Consider the following 12304-nt stretch of genomic DNA (forward strand, 5'->3'; position numbering starts at 1 on the left):
AGCGCGAGCGTGGCGACCAGGGGAAGCAAGAAGAGGCCAATTGTTGGAAATATGCCCTAGAGGCAATAATAAATTGGTTATTATTATATTTCCTTGTTCATGATAATCGTTTATTATCCATGCTAGAATTGTATTGATAGGAAACTCAGATACATGTGTGGATACATAGACAACACCATGTCCCTAGTAAGCCTCTAGTTGACTAGCTCGTTGATCAATAGATGGTTACGGTTTCCTGACCATGGACATTGGATGTCGTTGATAACGGGATCACATCATTAGGAGAATGATGTGATGGACAAGACCCAATCCTAAGCCTAGCATAAAGATCGTGTAGTTCGTATGCTAAAGCTTTTCTAATGTCAAGTATCATTTTCTTAGACCATGAGATTGTGCAACTCACAGATACCGTAGGAGTGCTTTGGGTGTGCCAAACGTCACAACGTAACTGGGTGGCTATAAAGGTACACTACAGGTATCTCCGAAAGTGTCTGTTGGGTTGGCACGAATCGAGACTGGGATTTGTCACTCCGTGTAAACGGAGAGGTATCTCTGGGCCCACTCGGTAGGACATCATCATAATGTGCACAATGTGACCAAGGAGTTGATCACGGGATGATGTGTTACAGAATGAGTAAAGAGACTTACCGGTAACGAGATTGAACAAGGTATCGGGATACCGACGATCGAATCTCGGACAAGTATCGTACCGCTTGACAAAGGGAATTGTATACGGGATTGATTAAATCCTTGACATCGTGGTTCATCCGATGAGAGCATCGTGGAGCATGTGGGAGCCAACATGGGTATCTAGATCCCGCTGTTGGTTATTGACCAGAGAGTTGTCTCGGCCATGTCTCATGACTCCCGAACCCGTAGGGTCTACACACTTAAGGTTCGATGACGCTAGGGTTATAGGGAAAGTATGTACGCGGTTACCGAATGTTGTTCGGAGTCCCGGATGAGATCCCGGACGTCACGAGGAGTTCCGGAATGGTCCAGAGGTAAAGATTAATATATAGAAAGTATGGTTTTGGCCACCGGAAGTGTTCCGGGCATCACCGGTAGTGTACCGGGACCACCGGAGGGGTCCGGGGGTCCACCAGGTGGGGCCACCAGCCCCGAAGGCTTACATGGGCCAATAGTGGGAAGGGAACAGCCCCTAGGTGGGCTGGGGCGCCTCCCACCAAGGCCCAAGGCGTCCTCAAGAGGAGAGGGGCAAACCCTAGGCGCAGATGGGCCCTAAGGCCCACCCTAGGTGCGCCCCTCTCTCTCTCCCCCTTGGCCGCCTCCCAGATGGGATCTAGGGGCTGCCGCCACCCCTAGGGAGGGAACCCTAGGTGGGGGCGCAGCCCCTCCCCCCCTATATATACTTGAGCAAAGGGGCAGCCCAACACGCGATTCAATCTCCCTGTTGGCGCAGCCCTACCCCTCTTCCTCCTCGTCTCTCGTAGTGCTTGGCGAAGCCCTGCTGGAGTCCCGCACTCCTCCATCACCACCACGCCGTCGTGCTGCTGCTGGATGGAGTCTTCCCCAACCTCTCCTTCTCCCCTTGCTGGATCAAGGCGTAGGAGACGTCACCGGGCTGTACGTGTGTTGAACGCGAAGGTGCCGTCCGTTCGGCACTAGGATCATCGGTGATTTGGATCACGACGAGTACGACTCCATCAACCCCGTTCACTTGAACGCTTCCGCTTTGCGATCTACAAGGGTATGTAGATGCATTCTCCTTCCCTCGTTGCTAGATTACTCCATAGATTGATCTTGGTGATGCGTAGAAAATTTTGAATTTCTGCTACATTCCCCAACAGTGGCATCATGAGCTAGGTCTATGCGTAGTTTCTATGCACGAGTAGAACACAAAGCAGTTGTGGGCGTCGATTTTGTCAATTTACTTGCCGTTACTAGTCTTATCTTGATTCGGCGGCATCGTGGGATGAAGCGGCCTGGACCGACCTTACACGTACTCTTACGTGAGACTGGTTCCACCGACTGACATGCACTAGTTGCATAAGGTGGCTAGCGGGTGTCTGTCTCTCCCACTTTAGTCGGATCGGATTCGATGAAAAGGGTCCTTATGAAGGGTAAATAGAAATTGGCATATCACGTTGTGGTTTTCGCGTAGGTAAGAAACGTTCTTGCTAGAAACCTATAGCAGCCACGTAAAAACTTGCAACAACAATTAGAGGATGTCTAACTTGTTTTTGCAGTATATGCCTTGTGATGTGATATGGCCAAAAGGATGTGATGAATGATATATGTGATGTATGAGATTGATCATGTTCTTGTAATAGGAATCACGACTTGCATGTCGATGAGTATGACAACCGGCAGGAGCCATAAGAGTTGTCTTTATTTATTTATGACCTGCGTGTCAACATAAACGTCATGTAATTACTTTACTTTATTGCTAAAGTGTTAGCCATAGTAGTAGAAGTAATAGATGACGAGACAACTTCAAGAAGACACGATGATGGAGATCATGATGATGGAGATCATGGTGTCATGCCGGTGACAACGATGATCATGGAGCCCCGAAGATGGAGATCAAAAGGAGCAAAATGATATTGGCCATATCATGTCACTATTTGATTGCATGTGATGTTTATCATGTTTTACATCTTATTTGCTTAGAACGACGGTAGCTTAAATAAGATGATCCCTCACTAAAATTTCAAGAAAGGTGTTCCCCCTAACTGTGCACCGTTGCTAAGGTTCATTGTTTCGAAGCACCACGTGATGATCGAGTGTGATAGATTCTAACGTTCGAATACAACGGGTGTAAGCCAGATTTACACAGCAAAAATACTTAGGTTGACTTGACGAGCCTAGCATGTACAGACATGGCCTCGGAACACGGAAGACCGAAAGGTCGAGCATGAGTCGTATAGAAGATACGATCAACATGAAGATGTTCACCGATGTTGACTAGTCCGTCTCACGTGATGATCGGACACGGCCTAGTTGACTCGGATCATGTTTCACTTAGATGACTAGAGGGATGTCTATCTGAGTGGGAGTTCATTAAATGAACTCAATTATCATGAACATAGTCTAAATTGTCTTTGCAAATATGTTGTAGATAAATAGCTCACGTTGTAGCTCCCTGTTTCAATACGTTCCTAGAGAAAGATTAAGTTGAAAGATATTGTAAGCAATGATGCGGACTAGGTCCGTAGTTCGAGGAGTGTCCTCACTGCTACACAGAAGGCTTACGTCTTTGATGCACCGCTCGATGTGCAAACCCCTACAACGTCGTCTGTGGATGTTGTGAACACCCGACAGACACATCCTGATGACTACTTGATAGTTTAGTGCATCATACTTTACGGCTTAGAATCGGGATTCCAATGACGTTTTAAACGCCATAGAACATATGAGATGTTCCAAGAGCTGAAATTGGGATTTTAGGCTCATGCCCGTGTTGAGAGGTGTGAGACCTCTGACAAGTTCTTTTGCCAACAAGATGGAGGAGAATAGCTCAGCTAGTGAGCATGTTCTCAGAATGTCTGGGTGCTACAATCACCTAAATCAAGTGGGAGTTAAACTTCCAGATAAGATAGTGATTGATAGAGTTTTCTAGTCACTATCACTCAGCTACTAGATCTTCATGATGAACTATGACATGCAAGGGATGGAGTTGATCCCGGAGCTGTTCGCGGTGCTTAAGACCGCAAAAGGTAGAAATCAAGAAGGAGCATCAAGTGTTGATGGTTTAACAAGACCACTAGTTTCAAGAAGGGCAAGGGCTAGAAGGGAAACTTCATGGATGGCAAACCAGTTGCCGCTCCAGTGAAGGAACCCAAGGTTGAACCCAAACCCGAGACTAAGTGCTTCTATTGTAAGGGGAACGGTCACTAGTAGCGGAATTACCCCAAATGCATGGTAGATAAGAAGGCTGGCAACTTCAACAAAGTATATACGTGTTATTAATGTGTACCTTACTAGTACTCCTGGTAGCACCTGGGTATTGGATACCGGTTCAGTTGCTATTATTGGTGACTTCAAGCAAAAGCTACGGACTAAACGGAGACTGGCTAAGGGCGAGGTGACGATGTGTGTTGGAAGTGTTTCCAAAGTTGATGAGATCACCATCGCACGCTCCATCTGCCTTCGGGATTAGTATTGAACCTAGATAAATGTTATCAGGTGTCTACGTTGAGCATGAATATGATTAGATCATGTTCATTGCAATACGGTCATTCATTTAAATTAGAGAATAATGGTTATTCTGTTTACATGAATGATACCTTTCATGGTCATGCACCCTATGTGAATGGTTCATTGAATCTCAGTCGTGGTAATACACATGTTCACGCCAAAAGATGTAGAGTTAATAATGATAGTACCACTTTCTCGTGGCACTGCCGCTTAAGTCATATTGGCGTAAGATGCATGAAGAAACTCCATGTCGATGGATGTTTGGAATCACTTGATTTTGAATCGCTTGACACATGCGAGCCATGCCTCATGGGCAGGATGACTAAGACCCCGCTTTCAGGTACAATGAAACGGGCAAGTGACTTGTTGGAAATCATACATGCTGATGCGTGTTATCCAATGAGAATTGAAGCGTGCGGTGGATATCGCTATTTTCTCATCTTCACTGACGATTTGAGTATATATAGGTATATTTACTTAATGAAGCACAAGTCTGAAACGTTTGAAAAGTTCAAGCGATTTCAGAGTGAAGTTAAGAATCATCATAACAATAAGATCATGTTCCTACGATCTGATCAAAAGGGGATTTTTCTAAGTTATGAGTTTGGCAAATCACTTAAGAAATTGTGGAATTGTTTCACAGTTGAAGCCACCTGGAACACCACAGTTGTAATGGTGTGTCCGGACATCGTAATCAAACCCTATGAGATATGGTACGATCTATGATGTCTCTTACCAATCTACCATTTTCATTTTGAGGTTATGCGTTAGAGACAGCTACATTCACTTTAGATAGGACACCATCTAAGTCTGTTGAGACGATGTCGTATGAGCATTGGTTTGGCAAGAAACCAAAGTTGTCGTTTCTTAATGTTTGGGGCTATGATGCTTAAGGCTTTAGCAAGAGAAGCTCGAACCCAAAAGCGGACAAACACATCTTCATAGGATACCCAAAGGTGACAGTTGGGTATACCTTCTATCTCAGATCCGAGAGCAAATTGTTTGTCGCTAAGAACGGGTCCTTTCTCGAGAAAGAGTTTCTCTCGAAAGAATTGAGTGGGAGGAAGATAGAACTTGATGAGGTTGTCGAACCTTTACTTCAACCAGAGAGTGATGCAACACAGAAAGATGTTTTATGTGGCACCTACGTCTGTTGAATAGGAAGTTAATGATAGTGATCATGAAGCTTCGGATCAAGTTGCTATCGAACCTCGTAGGTCGACAAGGATATGTACTACTCCTGAGTGGTACGGTGATCCTGTCTTAGATGTCATGTTGTTGGACAACAATGAACCTACGAACTATGGAGAAGTGATGGTGGGCCCGTATTCTGACAAATGGTTAGAAGCCATGAAATCCGAGATAGGATCCATATATCAGAACAAAGTATGGACTTTGGTGGACTTGCCCGATGATCGGCAAGCCATTGAGATAAATGGATCTTTAAGAAGAAGACGGACGTGGGCAGTAATGTTACCGTCTATGAAGCTCGACTTGTGGGAAAGAGTCTTTTCACAAGTTCAAGGAGTTGACTACGATGAGAATTTCTCACCCGTAGCGATTCTTAAGTCCGTCGGAATCATGATAGCATTAGCTGTATTTTTCGATTATAAAATCTTACAGATGGATGTCAAACAAGTTTTCTTACCAGTTTTCGTAAGAAAAGTTGTATGTGATACAATAAAAGGTTTTGTCAATCCTAAGGATGCTAAAAGGTATGCTGGCTCTAGCAATCCTTCTAAGGACTAGATCAAGCATCTCGGAATCGGAATATATGTTTTGATGGAGTGATCAAAGCTTTTAGGTTTATACAATGTTTGTTAGAAATTTGTATTTACAAGAAAGTGAGTGGGAGCACTACAACATTTCTGATAAGTATATGTTGTTGACATATTGTTGATCCGAAATGATGTAGAATTTCTGGAAAGCATAAACGGTTGTTTGAAGAGTGATTTTCAAAGGAAGACCTGGATAAAGCTGCTTACATATTGGGCATCAAGATCTATAGAGATAGATCAAGACGCCTGATGATACTTTCAAAGAACGCACACCTTGACATGTTTTTGAAGGAGTTCAAAATAGATCAGTCAAAGAAGGGGTTCTTACCTGAGTTGTAAGGTGTGAAGTTGAGTAAGACTCAAATATTGACCACGACAGAAGAAAGAGGAAGGACGAAGGTTGTCCCCTATGCTTTTGTCATAGGCTCTATACGGTATGCCATGCTGAGTACCGCACCTGATGTGTGCCTTGCCACATGTCTGGCAAGAGGGTACAAAGGTGATCTAGGAGTAGATCACCAGATAGCGGTCAAAATTATCCTTAGAGGAATAAGGAAATGTTTCTCAGTTATGGAGGTGATAAAGAGTTCGACGTAAAGAGTTACATCGATGCAAGCTTAACACCTATCCGGATAGCTCTGAGTAGAGATACCGGATACGTATAATGGAGCAACAATTTGGAATAGCTTCAAGTGGAACGTGGTAGCAGCATCTACGATATAAAGTTTTGCGAAATACATAGGGATCTGAATATGGCAAGACCCGTTGACTACAACCTCTCTCACAGCATAACATGATCAAACCCAAAACTCTTTGAGTGTTTATCACATAGTGATGTGAACTAGATCATTGAGTCTAATAGACTCTTGGATGTTGGTCACATGGCGATGTGACCTGTGAGTGTTAATCACATGGCGATGTGAACTAGATTATTAACTCTAGTGCAAGTGGGAGACTGTTGGAAATATGCCCTAGAGGCAATAATAAATTGGTTATTATTATATTTCCTTGTTCATGATAATCGTTTATTATCCATGCTAGAATTGTATTGATAGGAAACTCAGATACATGTGTGGATACATAGACAACACCATGTCCCTAGTAAGCCTCTAGTTGACTAGCTCGTTGATCAATAGATGGTTACAGTTTCCTGACCATGGACATCGGATGTCGTTGATAACGGGATCACATCATTAGGAGAATGATGTGATGGACAAGACCCAATCCTAAGCCTAGCACAAAGATCGTGTAGTTCGTATGCTAAAGCTTTTCTAATGTCAAGTATCATTTCCTTAGACCATGAGATTGTACAACTCCCGGATACCATAGGAGTGCTTTGGGTGTGCCAAATGTCACAACGTAACTGGGTGGATATAAAGGTACACTACAGGTATCTCCAAAAGTGTCTGTTGGGTTGGCACGAATCAAGACTGGGATTTGTCACTCCGTGTAAACGGAGAGGTATCTCTGGGCCCACTCGGTAGGACATCATCATAATGTGCACAATGTGACCAAGGAGTTGATCACGGGATGATGTGTTACAGAACGAGTAAATAGACTTGACGGTAACGAGATTGAACAAGGTATCGGGATACCGACGATCGAATCTCGAGCAAGTATCGTACCGCTTGACAAAGGGAATTGTATACGGGATTGATTAAATCCTTGACATCGTGGTTCATCCGATGAGAGCATCGTGGAGCATGTGGGAGCCAACATGGATATCTAGATCCCGCTGTTGGTTATTGACCGGAGAGTTGTCTCGGCCATGTCTGCATGACTCCCGAACCCGTAGGGTCTACACACTTAAGGTTCGATGACGCTAGGGTTATAGGGAAAGTATGTACGCGGTTACCGAATGTTGTTCGGAGTCCCGGATGAGATCCCGGATGTCACGAGGAGTTCCAGAATGGTCCGGAGGTAAAGATTAATATATAGGAAGTATGGTTTTGGCCACCGGAAGTGTTCCGGGCATCACCGGTAGCGTACCGGGACCACCGGAGGGGTCCGGGGGTCCACCAGGTGGGGCCACCAGCCCCGAAGGCTTACATGGGCCAATAGTGGGAAGGGAACAGCCCCTAGGTGGGCTGGGGCGCCTCCCACCAAGGCCCAAGGCGTCCTCAAGAGGAGAGGGGGCAAACCCTAGGCGCAGATGGGCCCTAAGGCCCACCCTAGGTGCGCCCCCTCTCTCTCCCCCTTGGCCGCCTCCCAGATGGGATCTGGGGGCTGCCGCCACCCCTAGGGAGGGAACCCTAGGTGGGGGCGCAGCCCCTCCCCTCCCCCTATATATACTTGAGCAAAGGGGCAGCCCAACACGCGATTCAATCTCCCTGTTGGCGCAGCCCTACCCCTCTTCCTCCTCGTCTCTCGTAGTGCTTGGCGAAGCCCTGCTGGAGTCCCGCGCTCCTCCATCACCACCACGCCGTCGTGCTGCTGCTGGATGGAGTCTTCCCCAACCTCTCCTTCTCCCCTTGCTGGATCAAGGCGTAGGAGACGTCACCGGGCTGTACATGTGTTGAACGCGGAGGTGCCGTCCGTTCGGCACTAGGATCATCGGTGATTTGGATCACGACGAGTACGACTCCATCAACCCCGTTCACTTGAACGCTTCCGCTTTGAGATCTACAAGGGTATGTAGATGCACTCTCCTTCCCTCATTGCTAGATTACTCCATAGATTGATCTTGGTGATGCGTAGAAAATTTTGAATTTCTGCTACGTTCCCCAACACCAATCTCGTGCAGGCTTTGTCCGATGAAACCGATGGCGATCCCGCCATGTTCATGATACAGGAGGTATCGCTGTCCGCCGCGGGCGCGGGCGAGCACGTCTTCCTCAACGAAGAGCAAGCTGGCGCCGTCCTCCGCCGCTCCTCTGACGACGTCGACCTGGCCTGGTACCTGGACACGGGTGCGTCAAATCACATGACGGGCGACGAGGCATCCTTCGCCGAGCTAGACAAGGGAGTGGCTGGCACCGTGAAATTTGGTGACGGCTCCCTCGTGGAGATCCACGGCCGTGGAACCGTTCTGTTCACCGTCGGCAGAGAAGATCACCGGGCCCTGACGCAGGTTTACTGGATTCCCCGGCTGAAGACCAACATCGTCTCAATCGGCCAACTGGACGAGATCGGATGCCCGACACTTGTCAAGGACGGTGTCATGACCGCCCGCGATCACCAGCAACGCATCCTCGCCAGGGTGCCTCGTGCGTGCAACCGGCTCTACGTCGTTCATCTCCAGTTTGTCAGGCCCGTGTGCCTGACGGCGCATGCTATCGAGGACGCATGGCGTTGGCATGCTCGTTTTGGCCATCAGCATTTCGATGGGCTTGCACGATTGGCGCGTCAGGGTATGGTGCACAGGCTGCCACTGATCGAGCATCATGAGCAGGTTTGCGACGCCTGCCTTGTCGGAAAACAGCGTCGAATACCATTCCCAAAGCAAGCAAGGTTTCGCGCCTCGGAGCCACTGGAGCTGGTTCATGGTGACTTGTGCGGACCGATCTCTCCGGCGACACCAAGTGGAAGAAGGTACTTTCTCCTCCTGGTGGATGATCACAGCAGATACATGTGGCTATCCCTGCTGCACAGCAAAGACGAAGCTGCGGACTACATCTGCAGATTCCAGGCGAAGGTGGAGCGTGAGACAGGACGCAAGCTCAAGACGCTTCAGACAGATCGAGGAGGGGAATTCAATTCGAATGACCTCACGGCCTATCTCGCTGATCTTGGTGTCGAGCGACACCTCACCGCTCCCTACACGCCACAGCAGAACGACGTAGTGGAGCGGCGAAATCAGACAGTGGTGGGAACAGCGAGATGCATGATGAAGGCCATGGGTGTTTCTGCCCGGTTTTGGGGAGAAGCAGTGTCCACCGCTGTGTTTGTGCTCAACCGCGCATACACCAGGAGCGTAAAGGGGAAGACCTCGTTCGAAGCATGGCACGGGAGGAAGCCGAACGCCGACATCCTCCGTGTGTTTGGTTGTGTCGCGCACGCAAAGTGCACACGGCCTCATCTGAGCAAGCTAGAAGACCGCAGCAAGCGCATGGTCTTCTTCGGCTATGAGGGCGGGAGCAAAGCCTACCGTCTATATGATCCAGATGAAGAGAAGATCGTCGTGTCCCGCGACGTTGTGTTCGAGGAAGAACGGGCGTGGGACTGGGAACAGACGCAACCTGCGACACAAGGTATGAGCTTTTCGATAGATCCCCTGTCGCCTCTGTCCGGCGGCTCACCTGTGGCGACGACGTCGACCTCACCAAGCACAGCCTTGGGTCGGTCGCCATCGCCACCCACGCCCACGACGCCAGGTCCAGGGAGTGCAGGCCGCGGTGGCTCTACATCACCACTTGCCGCTGCGTCTAGCGCTCCTGCAAGCCCGAGAACAGAACATGCTCCGCCAGTGCCTGTCGCACCAGTGCATGCTATGAGGACGAGGGCACAAGACGGTATCTTCCTCCCAAACCCCAAGTACAATGACAGCATCAGATCACCTGCATTTTCTCCTTCACCCCAGTCACCAGAGGTTAACGACGATGAGGAGGACCAGATTATGAGCTTGGTCTCCTGCAAGGAGAAGAACCAGGCTCGTTTGAAGAGGCTAAGCAACACGAGTGCTGGCAGCTGGCAATGGCCGACGAGATGGCATCGATCGAGGCCAACCACACCTGGGCTCTGGTTGATCTCCCTCGAGGGCACCGTCCGATTGGTTTAAAGTGGGTTTACAAAGTGAAGAAAGATGCAGATGGTGAGATAGTAAAGCACAAAGCTCGTTTGGTGGCTAAGGGATATGTGCAGAAGCAGGGTGTCGACTATGAAGAGGTGTTTGCACCTGTGGCAAGAATGGAATCAGTGCGTTTGCTTCTCGCCATGGCAGCCAGTGCAGGTTGGACAGTGCATCATATGGATGTAAAGTCTGCATTCCTAAATGGTGAGCTCAGAGAGGAAATGTGTGTGACACAGCCTCCAGGGTTCGTAATTACTGAGCAAACGAGCAAGGTGCTGAAACTTGACAAGGCGTTGTATGGGCTGAAACAGGCCCCACAGGCATGGAACACCAAGCTAGACACTTGCTTGACAGGATTAAAATTCAAGAGATGTCCCTCCGAGCATGGAATATATGCAAGAGGGGATGCAGAATCTCGGCTGGTAGTCGGGGTTATGTGGATGATCTGATCATCACTGGATCAGATGAGGAGAAGATCAGCAGATTCAAAGATGAGATGCAGACGCTGTTCAAGATGAGTGATCTAGGGCATCTGAATTACTATCTGGGCATAGAAGTTCACCAGCACGATGGGGGAATTGATCTCTGTCAGGCTGGGTATGCTGCCAAGATACTTGACAGAGCTGATATGACAGGTTGCAACTCCTGCCCTGTACCTATGCAGCCCAGGTTTAAGTTGAGCAAAGACAGTACAGCTCAACCAGTGGACGCAACTGAATTCAGAAGCATAGTAGGGATGCTGCGCTATCTCATTCACACAAGACCTGATCTCACATTCTCGGTTGGATTTGTGTCAAGGTTCATGGAGGCACCTACCCAGGAACACTTGGCTGCAGTAAAGCACATCCTGCGCTACATAGCAGGAACTCTGAATTGGGGAGTGCACTACTCCCGTGGCGCGGCTGATGCTCCCCTGATTGGGTACAGTGATAGTGACCATGGTGGATGTCTGGACACGCGCAGAAGCACGACAGGTCTCATGTTTTTCCTTGGAAGCAACCTGGTAAGCTGGCAATCGAAGAAACAGAGCATTGTGACCCTTTCTTCATGTGAGGCTGAGTATGTTGCTGCAGCAACAGCAGCTTGTCAGGGTGTGTGGCTGGCGCGCCTTCTTAGTGAGATCAAGGTGGAAGCAGTGAAATCGGTCGTGCTCAATATGGACAACAAATCGGCAATTTCATTGTGCAAGAACCCCGTCTTCCACGAGCGAAGCAAGCATATTGATATTAAGTATCACTATATCAGGGAATGTGTGGAAAACGGGAAGATGCAGATCGAATTCGTGAGGACCGAAGAGCAGATGGCCGACTTGCTTACCAAGGCACTTGGTCGTGGGAAGCTCCAGGAGCAGCGAGCAAAGATCGGCATGGTGGAGATCACGAAGATGCACAAGGTTTAGGGAGTGAATGTTGAATAAATCCTAGTGCATCCTCCCCTCTTAGTTAGCTGTTTTTTTTCTGGAACTTTACTGTAGCTCATCAGGCTGTTGTCACCGTCAGGCTGCAGGTAGTTTAGCTCCTTTCCTTTCGGTTTTTCAGTTAGTTAGAGATAGGATTAGTTGTGCTGGTCATTGCCTAACAAACTAGGACCGTTTCTAGTGGACGCACGACTCGCTCGTCGGATGGCGCGAGGATTA

This window comes from Triticum urartu, chromosome 7A (genome assembly GCF_056163025.1).
Source record: "Triticum urartu cultivar PI428250 chromosome 7A, HENAU_Tu73, whole genome shotgun sequence".
NCBI classification, from domain to species: Eukaryota; Viridiplantae; Streptophyta; class Magnoliopsida; order Poales; family Poaceae; genus Triticum; species Triticum urartu.